This window comes from Rhinopithecus roxellana, chromosome 1, assembly GCF_007565055.1.
Source record: "Rhinopithecus roxellana isolate Shanxi Qingling chromosome 1, ASM756505v1, whole genome shotgun sequence".
In the NCBI taxonomy this organism is placed as follows: domain Eukaryota; kingdom Metazoa; phylum Chordata; class Mammalia; order Primates; family Cercopithecidae; genus Rhinopithecus; species Rhinopithecus roxellana.
This window is the reverse complement of record NC_044549.1, coordinates 36,875,289-36,896,507: the sequence shown is the minus strand read 5'-3', so window position 1 is coordinate 36,896,507 and position 21,219 is coordinate 36,875,289. Positions and strand designations below refer to the sequence as shown.

Sequence of the window (21,219 nt, the reverse complement as noted above, 5' to 3'; positions counted from 1 at the left end):
GTGAATGAATCTCATGAGATTTGATGGTTTTAAAAACTGGAGTTTCCCTACACAGGCTCTCTCTTTGCCTGCCGCCATCCACATAAAAAGTGACTTCTCCTCCTCGCCTTCTGCCATGATTGTGAGGCCTCCCCAGCCACGTCAAAGTAAAAGTCCATTAAACCTCTTTCTTTTGTAAGTTTCCCAGTCTCAAGCATGTATTTATCAGCAGCTTGAAAATGAACTAATACAATAAATTGGTACCAGGAGTGGGGCACTGATGAAAAGATAAATGGAAATGTGGAAGCGACTTTGGAACTGGGTAACAGGCAGAGGTTGGAACAGTTTGGAGGGCTCAGAAAAAGAAAGGAAAATGTGGGAAAATTTAGAACTGTAATGACTTTGACCAAAAAGCTGATAATAATATGGACAATGAAATCCAGGCTGAGGTGGTCTCAAATGGAGATAAGGAACTTCTTGGGAACTGGAGCAAAGGTGACTCTTGTTATGTTTTAGCAAAGAAAGTGGCAGCATTTGGCCCCTGCCCTAGAGATTTGTGGAACTTTGAACTTGAGAGAGATGATTTAAGGTATCTAGTGGAAGAAAGTTCTAAGCAGCAAAGCATTCAAGAGGTGCCTTGGGTGCTGTTAAAGGCACTTGGTTTTAAAAGGGAAATAGATTATGAAAGTTTGGGAAATGTGCAGCCTGACAATGTGAGAGAAAAGAAAATCCCATTTTCTGAGGATAAATTCAACCTGGCTGCAGAAATTGCATAAGTAATGAGGAGCTGAATGTTAATCACCAAGACAATAGGGAAAATGTCTCCAGGGCATGTCAGAGACGTTTGAGGCAGCCCCTCCCATCACAGGCTTGGAGGTTTAAGAGGAAGAAATGGTTTTGTGGGGTGGGCCCAGGGTCCCTCTGCTGTGTGCAGTCTAGGGACTTGATGTCCTATGTCCCAACCACTCCAGCCATGACTAAAAGGGGCCAAGGTACAGCTCAAGCTGTTGCTTCAGAGGTTGGAAACCCCAAACCTTGGCAGCTTCCACATGGCTTTGAGGCTGTGGGTGCACAGAAATCAAGAACTGAAGTTTTGGAACCTCTGCCTAGATTTCAGAGGATGTGTGGAAACACTTGGATGCCCAGGCAGATGTTTGCTGCAGGGGTGGGGCCCTCATGGAGAATCTCTGGTAGGGCAGTGCAGAAAGGAAATGTGGGGCTGGAGGACCCAAACAGAGCCCCTACTGGGGCACCACCTAGTGGAGCTGTGAGAAGAGGGCCACCATCCCCCAGACACCAGAATGGTAGATCCACCAAAACCTTGCACTGTACACTTGGAAAAGCTGCAGATACTCAATGCCAGCCTGTGAAAGCAGCCAGGAGTGGGGGCTATACCCTGCAAAGCCACAGGTGCAGAGCTGCTTAAGTCCATGGGAACCCACCTGTTGTATCAGTGTGACCCTGATGTGAGACAAGGAGTCAAAGGAGATCATTTTGGAGCTTTAAAATTTGATTGCTCTGCTGGATTTTGGACTTGAATAGGGCCTGTAGCTCCTTTGTTTAGGCCAGTTTCTCCCATTTGGATGGCTGTATTTACCCAATATCTATACCTCCACTATATCTAGGAAGTAACTAACTTGCTTTTGATTTTATAGGCTCATAGGCAGAAGGGACTTGCCTTGTCTCAGATGAGACTTTGAACTGTGAACTTTTGAGTTGTTGATGAAATGAGTTAAGACTTTGAGGGACTGTTGGGAAGGCATGATTGGTTTTGAAATGTGAAGACATAAAATTTGGGAGGGTCTAGGGGTGGAATGATGTGGTTTGGCTCTGTATCCCCACCCTAATCTCATCTTGTAGCTCCCATAATTCCCATGTTATGGGAGGGAACCAGTGGGAAATGGTTGAATCATGTGGGTTGGTCTTTCCCATGCTGTTCTCATGATAATGAGTGAGTCTCATGAGATCTGATGGTTTTAGAAATGGCAGTTTCTCTACACAAGCTCTCTCTTTCCCTGCTGCCATCCATGTAAGATGTTACTTGCTCCTCCTTGCCTGCCACCATGATTGTAAGGCCTCCTCAGCCATGTTGAAGTGTAAGTTCATTAAACCTTTTTCTTTCATAAATTGCCCAGTCTCAGGTATGTCTTTATCAGTAGTGTGAAAACAGACTAATACAGGAGGGAAGAGTGGGAAGGACTTTGTCTCGTGATTTGAATGCCAGTTCAGCCACAGTAGAGTAGAAAACCAGGTAGACTCCTAATGTTTCCAACGCAAGGCCTTAACTCCCAGATGGCATCTCTAGACCCACCTGGGGCTAGGGGGACCTCATCACCCTGAAGGGAAGGACAAAAATCCTGGCTGGCTGTGCCATCTCCAGATTGTAGAACTCTAGATAGTAGCCAGAAAGTGGTTACTACAGTCCTCAGGTGAGACTCAATACTGTGCTGGCTTCAGGTCTGACCCAGTGCAGTACCAGTGGTGGTAACCATAGGGGTATTTGTGTTACCACTTACCTAGCACTGGGCAGATCAGCACTGATAGAGAGAGTGTGTGCTTGGGAGAAAAAAAGTGAAGATAATAAGAATCTCTTAATGGCAATCAAGAAGATTCTTCCAGATCTTATCTGAGACTGCCAGGAGATATCTCTACAACTCTGCAAGAACCATGGAGATATTGAGCTTGGGATTTCCCCTAATGCAGATATGGCTGCAAGGACTGAAAACTTAGGTGAAAACACTCAAGTACCTTCAAATACCTGGAATGTCTTCACAAGAAGGATGGTTATAAACAAGCCCAGACTGCAAAAGTTACAATAAATTCCCAACTTTTCAATGTCCAGACAGTGATGAATATCCACAAGCATCAACACCATCCAGGAAAACAAGGTCTCACCAAATGAGCTACACAAGGCACCAGAGGCCAATCCTGGAGAAATGGAGATATGTGACCTTTCAAGCAGAGAATTCAAAATAACTGTTTTGAGAAAACTCAATGAAATTCAAGATAACACAGAGAAAGAATTTAGACTCCTATTAGATGAATTTAACAAAGAAATTGAAATAATTAAAAAGAATCAATCAGAAATTCTGGAGCTGAAAAATGCAAGTGGCATAATGAAGACTGCATCAGAGTCTCTTAAAAGCACGTTGATCAAGGAGAAGAAAGAATTAATGAGATTGAAAACAAGCTACTTGAAAATACACAGTCAGATGAAACAATGGAAAGAAGAATAAAAAAGAATGAAACATGACTACAATATTTAGAAAATCACCTCAAAGGGGCAAATTTAAGAGCTACTGACCTGAAAGAGGAGGTGAAAAAAAAAAAAAAAAAGGTAAGAGTAGGAAGGTTTATTCAAAAGGTTAATAACAGAGAACTTACCAAACCTAGAACGAGGTATCAGTATTAAAGTACAAGTAGTTATATACTACCAAGCAGATTTAACCCAAAGCATACCACCTCAAGACAATTAAAAATCAAACTCCCAAAGGTTACACAGGATCCTAAAAGCAGCAAGTGAAAAGAAACAAATAACATACAAGTTGCTCCAATATGTCTACCAGCAAACTTTTAAGGGGAAACCTTATAGGCCAGGAGAGAGCGATGGGTCATAAAGTGCTGAAGGAAACAAACCTCAAATCCCAGAATAGTATATCCAGCAAAAATATCCTTCAAACATGAAGAAGAAATAAGTACTTTCTTAGACAAACAAAAGCTGGGAGATTTAATCAACACCAGACCTATTCTACAAGAATTGCTAAAGGGAGTGCTTTAATCTGAAATAAAGACGTTAATAAATGGTAAGAAATCATCAGAAGGTGCAAAACTCTCTGGTAAGAGTAAGCACACAGGAAAACACAGAATATTATAACACTTTAATTGTCATTTGTAAACTATTCATATCTTGAGTAGAAAGTCTAAAAGATGAAATGATGAAAAAAATAGGTTTTCATGACACAGATACTACAACAAAATGTAAATAGAAACAATAAGTTAAAAAGTGGGGGGACAAAGTTAAATTGTAGAGTTTTTATTAGTTTTTTCTTTGCGTGTTTGTTAGGTTCTTTGTTTATACAATGTGTTAAGTTATCATCAGTTTAAAATAAGATATAAGATATTGATTATAACACAAGATTATAAGGTATTATAATTAGATTATAGGATATTATTTGCAAGCCTCATGGTAATCTCAAATCAAAAAATATACAATGGATATGAAAAAATAAAAAGCAAGAAATTAAAACATACGAGCAGAGGAAATCAACTTCACTGCAAGGAAGGAAAGAAGGAAGAGAAAACCACAAAATAACCATAGCACAAATAACAAAATAACATGAATAATTTCTTATCAATAATAACATTGAATGTAAATGGATTAAACTATTCAATTAAAAGACACACAGTAACTGGATTACAAAGACCACCAGACTCAACAATTTATTGCCTATAAGAAACACACTTCACTTATAAAGACTTATTCAGACATAGACTGAATATTAAGGTATGGAAAAAGATATTCCATGCAAATGGAAACCAAAAAAGATCAGAAATGACTGTATTTATTTCAGACAAAATATATTTCAAGACAAAAACTATAAAAAGGGTCAAAGAAGGTCATTATATAATGATAAAGGGGTCAATTCAGCAAGAGGATATAACAATTGTAAATATATGTGTACCCAACGTTGGAGCACTCAGGTATCTAAAGCAAGTATTATTAGAGTTAAAGAGAGGGACAGACCCCAATACAATAATAACTGGAGACTTCAACACCCCACCTTCAGCATCAGACAAGCAGAAAATCAACAAATAAACAATGAATTTAATCTGCACTGTAGGTCAAATGGCCTAACAGAACATTTCATCCAATGGCTGCAGAATACATGTTCCTCTCAGGACATGGATCATTCTCAAAGATAGACCATATGTTTAGCCATAAAACAAGTCTTTGAAAAGTTTTTAAAAATTGAAATTACATCAAGTATCTTCTCTGGCCACAGTGGAATAAAACTAGAAATCAATAACAAGAAAAAGATTGGAAACTTAGAAAATACAAGAAAATTAAACAATGTGCTCCTGAGTGACCAGTGAGTCAATGAAGAAATTAAGAAGGAAATTTAAAAAGCTATTGAACAAATGATAGTAGAAGCAAAACATACCAAAACCTATGGGATACAATGAAGGACAAAAACCATATGATCATTGTAGTTGATGCTGAAAATGTATTTGATAAAATTCAATATCCTAGCCGGGCGCGGTGGCTCAAGCCTGTAATCCCAGCACTTTGGGAGGCTGAGATGGGCGGATCACGAGGTCAGGAGATCGAGACCATCCTGGCTAACATGGTGAAACCCCGTCTCTACTAAAAATACAAAAAACTAGCCGGGCAAAGTGGTGGGCGCCTGTAGTCCCAGCTACTCCGGAGGCTGAGGCAGGAGAATGGCATAAACCCGGGAGGCGGAGCTTGCAGTGAGCTGAGATCTGGCCACTGCACTCCAGCCCGGGTGACAGAGCAAGACTCCGTCTCACCAAAAAAAAAAAAAAAAAAAAAAAAAAAAAAAAAAAAAAAAATTCAATATCCTATTATGATAAAAACTCTTTAAAAACTGGGTATAGAAGGAACATATCTCAACACAGTAAAAGTCATATATGACAGACCCATAGCGATTATCATTCTGAATGGGGAAATATTGAAAGCTTTTTCTCTGAGATCTGGAATGTAACAATGATGCCCACTGTCACCACTGTTATTCAACATAGTACTGGAAGTCCTAACTTGAGCATTCATACAAGAGAAGGAAACAAAGTGCATACAAATTGGAAAGGAAGAAATCAAATTGTCCTTGTTTGCAAGTAATGTGATCTTGTATTTAGACAAACCTAAAGACTTCACCATAAACTATTAGAACTGATAAACAAATTCGGTAAAGTTGAAGGATACAAAATCAGTGTATGAGACTCAGTAGTATTTCTATATGCTAATAGCAAACAATCTGAAAAATAAACAAAGAAAGTAATCCCATTTACAATAGCTGCAAATGAAATAAAATACCTAGTAATTAATATAACCAAAGAAGTAAAAGATCTCTGAAATTAAAATTAGGGAATATTGATGCAAGAAATTGAAAATAACTCAAAAAATATATATTCCATATTCATGAATTGAAAGAAACAATAATGTTAAAATGTCCATACTATCTAAAGCAATCTACAAATTCAGTACAATCTGTATCAACCAATGACATTCTTCAAAGAAAAAAAATTTTTTAATGTATATGGAATCACAAAAGACATAGAATAACCGAAGCTATCCTGAACAAAAAGAACAAAACGGAAGAAATATTGTTACCTGACTTTGAATTATTCCACCAACTATAGTAACCAAAATAGCTTGGTACTGGCATAAAAAGAGACACAGACCAATGGAACATAACAGATAACACAGAAACACATTGATACATCTACAAGGAATTAGTTTCAACAAAGGAGCCATAAACATACATTGGAGAAAAGACAAATTTCTTCAATAAATGATACTGGGAAAACTGGATATCAATACGCAGAAGAATAAAGCTAGACCCTGATCTCTTGCCATACACAAATATAAAATCAAAATGGATTAAAGCCTTCAATCTAAGACCTCAAACTATGAAACTGCTAAATGAAAACATTGAAAAAACTCTCCGGAACATTGGATTGGGCAAAGATTTCTTAAGTAAGAAATACCCTACAAGCACAGACAACCAAAGCAAAAATGAACAAATGGGATCACATTAAGTTAAAACGTTTCTGCACAGCAAAGGAAACAATCAGCAAAGTGAAAAGACAACCCACAGAATGAGAGAAAATATTTACAACTATTCATCTGACAAAAGATTAATTACCAGAATATTTAGAGAGATCAAACTACTCAATAGGAAAAAAATACATTACTCTGATTTAAAAATGAGCTAAAGATCTGAATAGATGTTTGCCAAAAGAAGACATAAAAATGGTAAACAGGTATATGAAAACATTCTCGACATCATTGATCATCAGAGAAATGCAAATCAAAACTACAATGAGACACTGAAATGGCTTTTATCCAAAAGACAAGCATTAACAAATGTTGGCAAGGATGTGGAGAAAAGGGAACTCTCTTACATTGTTGGTGGGAAGGTAAATTAGTACAACCACTGTGGTTTAAGGAACAGTTTAGAGGTTCCTTAAAAATATGTAAAATAGAGCATATGATCCAGCAATCCTGCTGCTAAGTACATACCCAAAAGAAAGGAAATCAGTATATGGAAGTGATATCTGCACTCCCATGTTTATTACAGCATTATTTACAATAGCCAAGATGTAGAAGGAACCTGTGTCCATAAACAGATGAATGGATAATGTGGTACACATACACAATGGAATACTACTCAGCCATAAAACAGAATAAGATCCTGTCATTTGCAACAACATGGATGAAACTGGAGGTCATTATGTTAATGTTAATGATTATGTTATGTCATGTTAAGTGAAATAAGCCAGACACAGAATAACAAATTTAACATCTTCTCACTTATGTATGGGAGCTAAAAGTTAAAACAATTGAAGTAATGTACAGTAGAGAATAGAGTGATGGGTACCAGAGGCTGGGAAGGGTAGTGGGCAGAGGATGGTTAATGGGTACAACAATATATTATAGTTAGATAGAATGAATAAGATCTAGTATTTGATAGTACAACAGGGTGACTACAGTCAATAATAACTTATTGTATATTTTAAAATACCTAAAAGTATAATTGGATTGTTTGTAACATAAATTAAGAATACATGCTTGAGGCAAATATTATGTATTGCATGCCTGTATCAAAATATATCATCTACCCCATGAATAAATACATACACCTACTATATACCCACAAGAATTAAAAATTAGAAAAAATTTATAGTTAATACATAATACAAAATACAAGTTAAGATTAAAATAACAAAATGAGCATTTTTGTATTTAGCACCTAGATTAAGAAAAATAGAACCTTACCAATATCTTTAAAGCTCTGATTATGCCCTTCCCTGTTTACATCCCCTCCCCCTTCCTTCAGGATGCAACAAGGGAGGGGCATAAACAGAATTTCAAAGATATTGATAAGGTTCTATTATATTAATCACTATCCTGAAATTTAGGTTTATTATTGCATTGCTTTTACTTATAAATTGCCTATATGTAGGTATCCTCCAAATAATAAATTGTTTAAATTTTGTTGTTTTTGAATTTTTATTCAACATTATGCTTATGGATCATATTATGCTTATGATTTCTTCAGAGATTGATTTTATTCCCAGCTCCATATTAGTAGTTCATGGAGTAAAAATGTGATGAAATTAACTATTCTTCCATCCATGGATTTGGTTATTTCAATATTTGGTCTTAGAACCATGGTGGTTCTATGAACACTTTTATGAACACTTTTTTGTTTCCTGATGCATATAAGGATAAAGTTCTTCAAGGCATATACTTAGGGCAGAAAATTGTGGGACTATAGAATTTGCACACTTTTAACTTCATGGAAGAATGTCAAATATTTTTCTAATGAGGTTGTGTTGGTTAAGATTAGTTTAGGCTGCTGTGGCTAATAAAAATTTCAGAATCACAGTAGTTTAAATGAAATAGCCATACATTTCTATCTCAGGTTCAAGAAGCCTGGAGGTGGTTATTCCAGAGATGGTAAGTCACTCCACAGTGTCGAGATGAAGGCTTCATGTACTGTGTAGGTTACCTCGTATGAACAATTTTCATTCCCAAGTTTATCTGTCAAGGTCGAAAATGGTTTCTGGAATTCCAGCCAGTGTATCCACATTTTGGCTGGCAATAGGAGAAAGAACCAAAAGGTGCATAGTCCTTTCCTTAAAGATGTACAGAACACTTTTATTTTCATCCTATTGGTCAGAATTTACATGACCATATCATTACATTGCCCTAGGGCAAACTGGGAAATGTAGTTTTCTGCCAGTTTGCCATGGAGCCAGCTAGCAATAGATAAATCTTTTATTACTGAGAAAGAAGAGAAAGACAAATTTTAGCAGATAACTAGCAGCTTCTGCCACAGTGGTTCTACTAATTTATATTAATTTTTACATACATAAAACTAAAGAGAATTTGTGTTTCTCTATGTACTTTCCACACTCAAAATTATCAGCCTTTTAAAGGTTTGTCAAAATGCTATTTATAAAATATTATGCCATCTTAAAAACTTGTATGCCTCTGATTAATAATAATAACTATCTTTTCATAATTATTAATTATTTTAATTTTTAAAGAAATTACCTGCTTATATTTTTTCATTTTTGTGTTGTTTGTCTTTCTTTTCTGGACTTTAAGAGTTTTGTATTCATATAGAAAATAACCCCTTACCAGTTATATAAACCACAAAAAAAACCCCACAAAATACGAAAGTCTTCTAGTTGGTGTCATAACTCTTTATTTTTTCAACTGCTGTTTGATGAAAAGAGATATGTTGTTTAATTTACTTGAATTTATTAATCTGTTCTATTATGACTTAAACTTTTTGTATCTTATTTGAGAAATCCTTCTCCACCCCATGGTTATAAGATATTCCTATGATTTCTTCTAAAATTTTTGATTTTTTTTTTTTTTTTTTTTGCATTTCAATGAATTAGAATTGATATTTTCTGTACATTTTGAGTAAGATTGTGATTTCACTTCTTTCCCTCTGGAAAATTAAAAACTAATAGTCTCAGCAGAATTATTATAGTTTAAACATTCACTTTTCTGAAATGCCAACTCTGTAATATTCAAGTTTCCTTTCTTTGTAGATATCTATTTCTGGGAACTAGTTATTCATTTCTATGTCTATTTATACTTTCTCTCTGTATATATTAAATATATACTTGCCTAATATTTATAAGTAGATGTGCTATTTAATAAATCAAGACCCTCTCTCGTATCATATTTTTTGCCATCAGGTATTTCTTAGTTACTCTGTGCTCTATGTTCATGCACATAAATTTTTGAATCACTTTTACAAGTTCAACAATAATTTTAAAAGTCACACATTAAATCTGTTGGTCAATTTGAGAATAACTGATATCTTAATAATATTAGGTATTCTTATTCATGAATATGGTACAATTTTCATTTGTGGAGGTCTTCTTTAATGGCTTTCAATAATGTTTTATGATTTTATGCCTAAAGGTTTAGTACATAGTGTTTTAGATTTATCTCTACGTTTGCTATATTATTGTTACCATTGTTAATGTTACCTTTTTAGAAATATCCCTGTTCAAGCTAAGTTTTTGCTGCCATCTAGAAACGCAGCTGATTTTTGTTTTTTCATTCTGTATTCACCCAATTTTCTAAACTGTCTAAATCCCAAAAATGTATGGATTTTGGGGGAGTTTTATATAGATAATTTTATCATCTGTGCATAATGAACATTTTGTTTCTTTCCTGCTAGTTTTTATACTTCTTTTTCTTCTTTTCCTATACTACTGGCTGGAACCACCAGCCAAATGCTGAATACAAGTAGTGATAGAGGGCATTCTTGTACCATTCTAATTTTAAAAGAAATGCTTACTAACACTTCACCATTGAGAGTAATTTTCATGTAAGTAAATTAGGTACCTACTTGGATATATTTCTGTATATATGGCTATTGCTGTATTTATATAGTGACAATTGGACTGTACCATAACTCATTTGTTCAACTAATATTAATTGATTAATCATCATGCCCAAAGCTTACTCTAGTTGATATGTGAGATTCAAACATGAGTAAGACACATATCCTACTCCTAAATAGTTTACTACCTAAAAATGGTGATGAGAACTACCTAAAACCAAATACAATAAAACACAAAAAGTAAGTGCCATAAGAGTTCAAACAGGATACAATAAAAGCTATTAAGAACAGAGCAAAAACTGTCAATTGAACACTGTCAGGAAAATTCTACTAATTGAGATGGCATTTAAACTAACACTAAAGAAGGCTGGGTGATGTGGCTTACACCTGTAATCACAACACTTTGGGAGGCTGAAATGGAAGAATCACTTGAGCTCAGGAGTTCAAGAACAGCCTGGGCAACATAAGGAGACCCTGTCCCTACAAAAAATAAAAAAATAGCCAGGTGTGGTGGTGTGAGCCTGTGGTCCCAGCTACTTGGGAGGCTGAGGTGGGAGGATTGCTTGAGCCCAAGAAGGCAAGGCTGAAGTGAGCTCTGATTGTGCCACTGCACTCCAGCCTGGGCAACACAGCAAGACCTCATCTCAAAAATAAATAAATAAACCAGCATTAAAGAATGAGTAGAGTTTTAATTGGAAAAAATATTCTGGGTATAGAGACAGCAAGAACAAAGGCTTCTACCTCTTATGTCGGTATTCTAAGTGAAGTTAAAAACCTCTTACACAGATTTCAAGTAGTCATACCCACCATTCCCTCAATCAAATTCAATCATATACTGGAGTCACATCTAATGGTCAGAGTTTTGTCTTAGCATGATCTATTCCCTCTTTCAAGCACATGGGTAATGGGATGTGTCCTTCAACTGACCACAAATAGGATTATCCAGCTTGATAACCTCCCTTAATAACCAGAATACCATACTTTCAAACTTCTTTTAACTGCCTCCAAATTCAAATATATTCTCAAAGAACAATTTGTCACCTCTGAGATAATTCAAAAGAATAAATAAGCATGTGAAGGCAATTCTCAAAGGATTCCCTAATTTTGGGTCATAATAGTAGCATTAGAGCAAGTGTACAAATTTACACAATGGCAGTTTGAAGCAACCACTCATTTGGATTAATTATGGTACATGTGTTAAAATTCTAATCACATTATTTAGTAGTTGTACTTATATATTATTTCTGGTACCCCTTGTTACAATGAAACATGGAGATCCCGTAGTCCCACACAATCAAGTTGTTCAGAAATTTTTAGGATAGAAAATAAGAAGAAAATTGAGAAAGAAAAACGCTTTAAATATATAAATAACCTCATCCTATTGCTCAGTAGTAATTTGGTCCCTGGCTAATGTATTACTCATAATTTATTGCAAATTTATTAAACCTCAGTAGCTCAGAACATAGTAGCTTATGGATGATCCTCTAATTAGTGGAATTAGAGGATGATACTGTTTCCTCTGATTAATTGGCACATGTGGAGACTGGGTGCCCTGTGAGGCCTATCATTTGCATATTAAGTTACCACATATCAATGTGCTGAAATCCAAGGGGCTGGGGGCTCCATCTACCCATGCGAAGGCAATGTCCTGTGGATCTAATTAAATCACTATGCTCTTGGCCCTTTCCCTTTTCTACTCACTTTGGCACAATTTTCCAAGGAGTAACCTAAAAGTTGAAAAGTGAATAAACAGCTTATGTATATGTAGCAATTTACCACTTAGAGATTCCTTTCACATATATTATCCTGTTTAACTGTCTCACAACCCTCTTGAGTATACACACTTTTATTCCCGTTTTGCAAATAGATAGTGAGATTGATAGGCCTCCCAATTTACAAGGTAGTAATTGATCAAGCTGGGACTCACACCTGGATCTTCGTTCTCCAAGGTCAGAGCAATCTTCACTATGCCATGGTGTGTCATTAGAGAATTATCCCAAATTGTATAATAAAAGACGTGAAGAAAATGTTCCTCTTCCAACATTGGCCCTGTTTTGTATAAAGTACTATCAAACTCATTGCCTCTGGAGAAAGCAGTCAGTTAAATGGAATTAGTAAAAAGAGAGCCTAAGCACATGAAGGAAAAACATGGTGGTCAGTGACAGCCAGCTTGCAGGAGGTAGTAACTTCTATAATTCTTCATCCCAGGATTTCAAACTGAGGCTGAATGGCCATTTGATTGCAGTTCTAATTCAAACGTCAGCTGTGAAGTTGGGCAAGTTGATCATTAAGGTCTCTTTACTGTTTACGTGATTTTGAAGAAAAAAATAGCAGACCACTTTGCTGGGTCAAGAAAATGTGCAGGCCAGTGCCTTTGCTGGGCATTTGTCAGAGTCTGGACACAAATAAGAGAGTTATTTTAGACAACAGGTAGTTCCAGGACCCAAAAGCTGTGCAGCTATCTTTTAGGCGCCTGTCACAAAGCATATTATCTTTGCTGGATAGAAGTAAGAGAGTGTATTTGAAAGGATTTAATAAAGGTTCTGAAGGACCCTCTTGGTATAAATGCCGATTATTGTTGTCAGTGTTATTTAAGAGCAGCAGGAGGGAGGCATTTCAAATAGAAGTTCAGCTTCTATTCCCAGAAGCCCCACCAGATCCAAAATTACTGTGGTCTTTAAGCAATCTGTGAAACTGGCCTCTCAGAAGACAGTGGAGGAAGGAGGCTGAGCTGTCCCATGTGGTGTTCTCCTTGCCACCTCAGGGAATTGATTGGGTAACTGTTTTTCAGTTTAGTTACTGAGTCATTTTTCATTTTGGTCTTAGTGCCACAGGCTTATGCCCTTCATTGGCAGCACTGGGAGAAGGCTAGATCAGCTTCCCTCGTGGTGATGTACACTGTGAATATGCTTCAAGCCAGATTTGTCTAAGAGGGTAAAAAAACAAACACAAAAACTTATGCTTTTCTTCGTGCTTCTTGCTATGAATTATAAAGGAAGCCCCAGCCCTAAAGTTGTAGCTCATCCTGGGAGAAGAGGAGAATTGGCAGTGTCCTCTAGTTACTCCATAAGATAAAATTGTGTGAATGTGGCCAGTTTGCTATGATTTGGTGCTTCCTAACTCATCTCCCACTGTCTCTTCTGACTTTAGGAGGCTGGAAAACACATCTGCATAGAAATGACAATATGAGAAGATCTTATGAGAAAAACCCTGTTGCTTAATGGCCTATATCTAGCTTTTCTCCACTTCCACCCCTCTCTCAGCTTCTCCCAGTCCCTCTGAAATAGCATTTGCCTCTTGGTGATGGCAGCTCCCTTACCTCGTTAAGCTGCTGCTGAAAAGCAGACCCAGGGATTGATGGCAGACAGGTTTAATGTGGCTTGCACAGAGCAGTCAAGTTGGGCGTGTGGGAGGATGCTGGGGAGATATTACCGCAGGCGCAGGCACACCAGCTGATTGAAGTTGCTGTGAACTGACAGCTAATGGGGGAGCTTTCTTTGATAGCTGTTTCATTTTGACTGTGCTGGATTTTTAAAGAAAATTCTCCATGGGGAAAAAAATTAACGATTTTTTTTTGTTTGCCTTTTATTAACAGTTGATTTCAGGGTATTCCAGGGCATTATTTTGGCAGGCATTTTATTATCTGATATGAACCTGAACTGATAACTCTTTAAGTCCTTCTTGTAAGTGGTGAATATGCCAGACTCCAGCGTGCAGGCGGAAAGCCACGCCAACCACGTGCTAGAGAGGCCATTACAATTGCTCAGAGAGGATAGCAGTGTTGGGGAACACCAGATGAAACGCTGCCGGAAAAAATTAACATGCTGACTTGGGGGATGCCTAAAAGATGACAACATGAACTGGTAGAATTTTACTAAGGAAAAAAGAAGAGCAGAATTGGAATTTCAAAGGAGTACCAGGCCCTGGTGTGTTTTCTCTGCATTTGGATTGGTAAAGAAAAGCCTGTTTTCTGAATTAAACTAAAATTTGAAGTCTCCAAGGCTGACATAACAAAATAGCACAGACTGGGTGGCTCAAACAACAGAAATGTATTTCCTTACATTTCTGGAAGCGAACTCTGCTTCACACCTCTTCCCTTGGTTTGTAGGTGGTCCTGTATCTTCAGATTGTCCTTCTATAGGCATTGTGTCCAAACCTCCTCTTTTTATAATGAAACTAGTTATATTGGATTAGGGCTCACCCTAATGGCCACATTTTAACTTAACCTCTTTACACACCTCACTTCCAAATGCAGCCACATTCTGAGGTACTAAGGGTTGGGACTTTAGCATATGAACTTGAGGTGCAGGGGACACAATTCAGCTCATAAGAATAAGGGACACAAATCTACAGTTTGGTATAAGGGATGTTAACCAGTCAGCATGGCCCAGACCCCAAGACACCATTTCCCCATGGACTCTCTCTACATTTTCCCTTTGCCACCAGAACATTTCATATTCTCTTTCCCTGAGTGGCGGCGGGGGGTGGGGGAGGGGTGGCGCTGCCATTCACCTTCAGATCATTGAAATCCCATGCCATTCTACCTAAATTGCAAACTAGAAAAAGGTAGTAAATCCAACCTTTGGAATAGATCTAATAATAATAGCAAAAATAATAGTAATAGTGATGATAAAATTATAACAGCAGCTACCTTTTAGTGAGTGTTTAGTGTGTGCCAGTCTCAATGTCAAGCACATCCATATATTACCTCATTTAGGCCTCATTACAAACCTATGAGATAGGCACAGTTACTATAGATAGGTACACTAAAGCACAGGGAGGCTAAGCAGGTTATCTGAGATCACAAGGCTAGTTAGATGCAAAGTAAGATTATTCTTATAACCAATACACATGCTCTGAACTACTACATTTTATTAGATAAAAGCAACCATTCCCTAAATCAGGCTTTTAAAAGTGTCTTTCGGTTATGAAACCCTCAATTTTTCCAACCAAACTTTTACATTAAACTCTTATACAGCACAGATTTACAACATATAAGAGAAGAGGGGTAGTGAACCTTCCCTATGCAGCCTCTTCCCTTTCCTCTTCTTGATGGATCCACCAATTTGAAAACCACCACCCTAAATCATGCCTAAATTTTGAACCTTTAGACTCTATGCCTTGAATGCATTGAGCTTTGTCTCCTTACAAACCCAATATTGCTGTGTCTCACAAGAAAAATATCTCAGGCTGAAATCCAGAATAACTTGCCCAATGTACTGAATGAAGCCCTTAGTGGCATCTAGTAATAGTGAGAAAAGAAATAACTAGGTCTTATTACGAACGTAGAATATTGCAGATTATTGCTAAAGAAGATAGAACCATCTAGATCAAGAGACAAATCTATAATTTGTGTCCTAACTACAGGGTGTGGTTTGCTGAGGAAGGAGAAGGAACTGGCATTTATTAGGCACTCCTCCCTCTATGCACAATTCTGGGGCTCTGGAAGATCCTTACTTATTTTTTACGATAGCCTATAGGTGGCCTACAGTCCTCCTGGCCCCACTTCCACTGGCTTTCCCTGACAATGAATGCCCAGAAACAGATCTCATTCAAGGGGAAAAGTTGTATCATTTGGAGACAATTCTTTTTAAGTGCTTAACGCTTCACTTGCTGAATCCTGTGCAGAAAAACAGCCTTTACGTCTACTTGCCTTCAGAAATGAATCCTGCCACAGAATATTATCTTCTCATCCTCTCTGCCATATGTTCAAGCAATCTGTGTTTCAGTCTATATTAATACACTGAGTCAGAGGCAGTGGGGTTCAGTGGGCTAAGCAACAGCCTGGAAAATTGAGGGGTGTGAGTTCTAATTCCGTCCTTTCCCCTAGCTTGCTGGCTGACCTTCGGGGAAATTATATCAACCTCATATCAACCTCCATTTTCTCCTCACTTCTCACACAGGATTTATAATGTCTGAGCAAACTGAATACTAAGAATATTGGCATAGAATCTCACAAACATCTTTGAAACTTTTACAATTCAAAACCTCTACTTAAAAACACTGTGGTAAGGTTGTCAAAGAGCCTGAAATAAATGATTTTTACCCTATAGTCATTTGTAATCTAGCTGGAAAATCAAGCATATATTTGGAAAATTTGTCAAAATTAGCATCTCAATAATTATAGATAGACATTTTCCCTTAAAAGTTCAAGTTATATTAGTCTTGATTAAGAAGTTCAAGTTATATTAGTCATAATTAAGAGGGCATCAAAATGGGCACTTTGCAACCCCTGTAACAATGTTTTTCTGTGACACCTCAAGTCCTTCCTCAAATGAGCCAAACTATGTGCATATGTATGTGTGTGTGCATGTATGAATAGATTTTTTTAATGTAAATATGTTCATCTAAAAAATACAACAGGCTCAGAACTAGTTATGACTACATTCCTGACAAGAGTGGGATTTTTTATATCCCCTTTCATTTGGGGCCAGAAAACCTTCTACCTCTCTTACTCCACTCCTGGGAAACCTGAGCAGCAAACACCTGGAAATGTTAATAAAAGATAGAGGTGGTATAGAGCTAGTAGACAAAAAGTCTTTACAACAAGGTGATCACTCAGTTACAATTGGAAATCCTATGGTTTGAGAAGAACATGTTTTTGAAAGCTCTTCTGGATAAGTGGGTCACCATGTCTTCCAAGGAAAGGTACAAAATGGTCTTGCTGTATACACTAAAACTATAATAATGGCACCAGAGCTTTGAGATGGAAGCAAGAGAATCATTACATTCATTGAAATTATACCATGCAGGCATTTGAGGCTGATATGGAAGACACAAATTTCCTAGCACCTTTGTCTTAGCTCAAAGCATACAATGGTGACATACTTATCATAGATAGCAAGAATACTGATGAATTAGCTGTTGTCCTAATGTCCCTTTGAGGATCATGTGGCTCCATTAGGTTGCCACAGCTGCACTGGGGTTTAGGTCTTCTCAAATGAGGGGTTAAAAAAAAATTAGGCGTTGGGGCCTCAGGCTGGTCAAGATGAAGTTTGGGGCAAGGACATTATTGAAAGACATCATTAAATATTAGTATATGGCCACAAAGTGCTTATAAAAGTTTCCTAAACAAACAGGCTCTGTTTTTCAACATGAGCCATTTGTGTAGTGGCTGTAGCCCTTGGAGATGGATGTGGTACAAAAGGGACTTCAACATCTGTAATCAGAGGGGTGCTGAGTGTCTGATATAAGTTTTGACCTCTATAGGTACTTGATTTCTTAAAATGAAAATGCCAGGATTCTCATGCCTATCATGCATATCTTTACTACATAAATTATTCAGTTAATTTGAGTTAAACTCTTATAAGATATTCACAAAGAGGAGTGGAGATAGAATCAGAGTACTTTCATTAAAAATGTGACAAATATAAAAGTTTGAGGTATTAGTTTTGACCATAAATCATTGTTGGGAGTATACTAAATGGGTCCTCACAGAAGTCGAAGAAAAGCTAGATTTCAGGTTCTTGAAACCTTCTGGCACCTGAAGAATGTTGGAATGACTTCTTCAAGAAGCCTGTAAGGGGAGATTAGAGCTAAAGAGATGAAGCTCCTAAATCCAAGAAACCCTTGAACATCCTTAACATTGTAGATTATATACAATAAATCCTCATTTAAGATCATTGATATTGGCCAGGCGCGGTGGCTCAAGCCTGTAATCCCAGCACTTTGGGAGGCCGAGACGGGCGGATCACGAGGTCAGGAGATTGAGACCATCCTGGCTAACACGGTGAAACCCCATCTCTACTAAAAAATACAAAAAAATTAGCCGGGCAAGGTGGCGGGCGCCTGTAGTCCCAGCTACTCAGGAGGCTGAGGCAGGAGAATGGCGCGAACCCGGGAGGCGGAGCTTGCAGTGAGCTGAGATCTGGCCACAGCACTCCAGCCTGGGCGGCAGAGCGAGACTCCGTCTCAAAAAAAAAAAAAAAAAAGATCATTGATATTGACGACTTCTGATATGTTGATATCTCTTATTTGGAAATAGTTAAAGAATTATAAAATTTTAACTGTATAAGCTTCCAATTTTTTCTCTCCTTTGTTGCCTTTTGGATTTTTATCTTGAAAACTAACTGACATAAACCTAAATCCAAATCTTTAGTGAATTATCTTCTGGGTGGTAAGTACACTTGCCTCAGCTCTCAGGGAGGACATCTTTAAATCATGAGTATCCTCTACCAAAGAATAGTCTGAACTAAGCATAGAGGTGGGCAACCATCTGGATGTTAAGAATCAATTGAAGTCCATGGTGCAGAAAGAGTGGATTTAGGGCCGGGCGCGGTGGCTCAAGCCTGTAATCCCAGCACTTTGGGAGGCCGAGACGGGCGGATCACGAGGTCAGGAGATCGAGACCATCCTGGCTAACACAGTGAAACCCCGTCTCTACTAAAAAATACAAAAAGCTAGCCGGGCAAGGTGGCGGGCGCCTGTAGTCCCAGCTACTCAGGAGGCTGAGGCAGGAGAATGGCGTGAACCCGGGAGGCGGAGCTTGCAGTGAGCTGAGATCTGGCCACTGCACTCCAGCCTGGGCGACAGAGTGAGACTCTGTCTCAAAAAAAAAAAAAAAAAAAAAAAAAGAGTGGATTTAATGGGGTAGATTCTCAGTTGTGTCAATCTGCCATGTCAGAGTTTTTCTCCTCTATGGGGATTAAGATCACTGAGAAGTGACAAGATGGACTACAGTTGGAACTTATCTCTTCTATCATTGTTTGGTCAAAATGATGCACGGCTGCTCATTCTTGGATGGGAGGCCTATGAGATCAGATCTGTCTTGCAGACCTCTGTATATGCAGGTTCTGGTTCCAGCCTGATCCTCAGATACCATAGTGCTTTCCCAAGTCTTCCTCTCTGGTCAGACTGTAAGTTTCCCTTTACAGCTATATGGAGATAATAATCATGGGAGAGCACACAAGCCCTAAAGTTATCATAAAGAATAGTATGTCTCTAGGTGAAGTTTTGAGCAAAGAGGTCAATCATGGTAGCCTACATTTGAACTGAGTCACATTTTGAACTGGTAAGCCTCTTCTATGGCTCAGTTAAAGTTTTTATCCTTGGCAGTAGCTTGAATTTTCCATAAAAACTCTTTTTAAAAAATGCCTGATGTTGGCCTAATGAGGACTTTGGGAGTTTATTCACAGGGCTTCACTCCTTTCATCTGCCCAGATGTTTAAATGAGGGATGCCACTGACCTTCTCAGGACCAATAGCATTCATGTTAGAGATTTTTGTTGGAGGCAACCCTGAAGACTCATGAGCTCCCTGCCCAGCTAAGCAGGTAGAGTATGGGTGCCATAAAAATAGCAACCAGAGAGGTTTTCTTTTGCTGCTGTCTATTAAAAGTACCTGGGTAGTTCTGACTAAATGTTTTATCTGATAACACACAGGGCACACACACACAACTACCTACTGGGCTAGCAGACCCTTCTTTACTCATCAACAGTTAATACAATGGCTTGTTTAAATACCTATCTCCTATATCCAATTATAAGCTCCATAAGAACAAGTACCATGCTGATTTTGTTTATGGTTATATCCCTAGCACTTAGTACAGTGTCTAGCATACAGTAGGTGCTTAATAAGTATTTGGAAAGGAATGAATGAAGTCTAATACCACCACTACTTTCATGAGAAGTGAACATGGTCTGCTGGGATATTTTAGTAAAGAAACTATCAGGGCTAAACCAGGAGCAAGAGAAAAACAAATTATAATTCTAGAGAAATATGAAACCTGAAAAATCCTATTTAGGATGTAAGGATTGAGCATGAGGTTTAGGTTTACCAACAAGTTACAAATAAAATATCAAAAAAATGGCCAGGTGCAGTGGCTCACGCCTGTAATCCCAGCACTTTGGGAGGCCGAGATGGGCGGCTTATGAGGTCAGGAGATGCAAAACCATCCTGGCTAACACAGTGAAACCCCGTCTCTACTAAAAATACAAAAAATTAGCTGGGCGTGGTGCTACTCAGAAGGCTGAGGCAGAAGAATGGCATGAACCCAGGAAGCGGAGCTTGCAGTGAGCGGAGATCGCGCCACTGCACTCCAGCCTGGGCGACAGAGCAAGACTCCGTCTCAAAAAATAAAATAAAATAAAAATAAAAATAAATCAAAAACATTAGGAAGCAAATAGGTGGAAGGGTGATGTCAAATTCAAGTACAGAAAGCCTGGCAAAATATTACCAAAGACTAAGGGGACCCATGGGCTCAGGAATCCACAGAAGCCAATCTGGCAACAGGATCTGGTGCATTGAGAAATAAATAATAATGGAGCTATTTTAAAAGCCTGAGCCAATATCTTCCTGATTAAAAACTACCAGAAAGGTGACATCTAACAAATGCTGGGCTCTAGAGAGAGTGCCTTTTCTTTACCAGTCATCTTAAAATCATATATTTGGTTAAAAACACATTGTCCTTTTATTCTAATCTATATTTGGCCCCAATATTGAAAGAGCTTGGCTTTAGTACAAATGAATGTTCTATCTCAGTGCAGCAGCTGATGTGTCAAAGAGGAATGTATCACACTTTTGTACTTTTTCTGTCTCCATTTGCCATGTCCATTTCAACTTCTCTAGCTTCTTGCTGAAAAAGTCCTCGCAAATTCAGAACTTAATCTTTCTTGCTCCCCATG

The 21,219-nt window shown here is 37.9% G+C and overlaps 1 protein-coding gene across 2 annotated transcripts in view; it reads left to right on the top strand.

The window, feature by feature from the left end:
* Window positions 1-21,219, top strand: part of LSAMP (limbic system associated membrane protein) — a 673,527-nt gene that overhangs the window by 501,324 nt on the left and 150,984 nt on the right. The window lies entirely within an intron of this gene.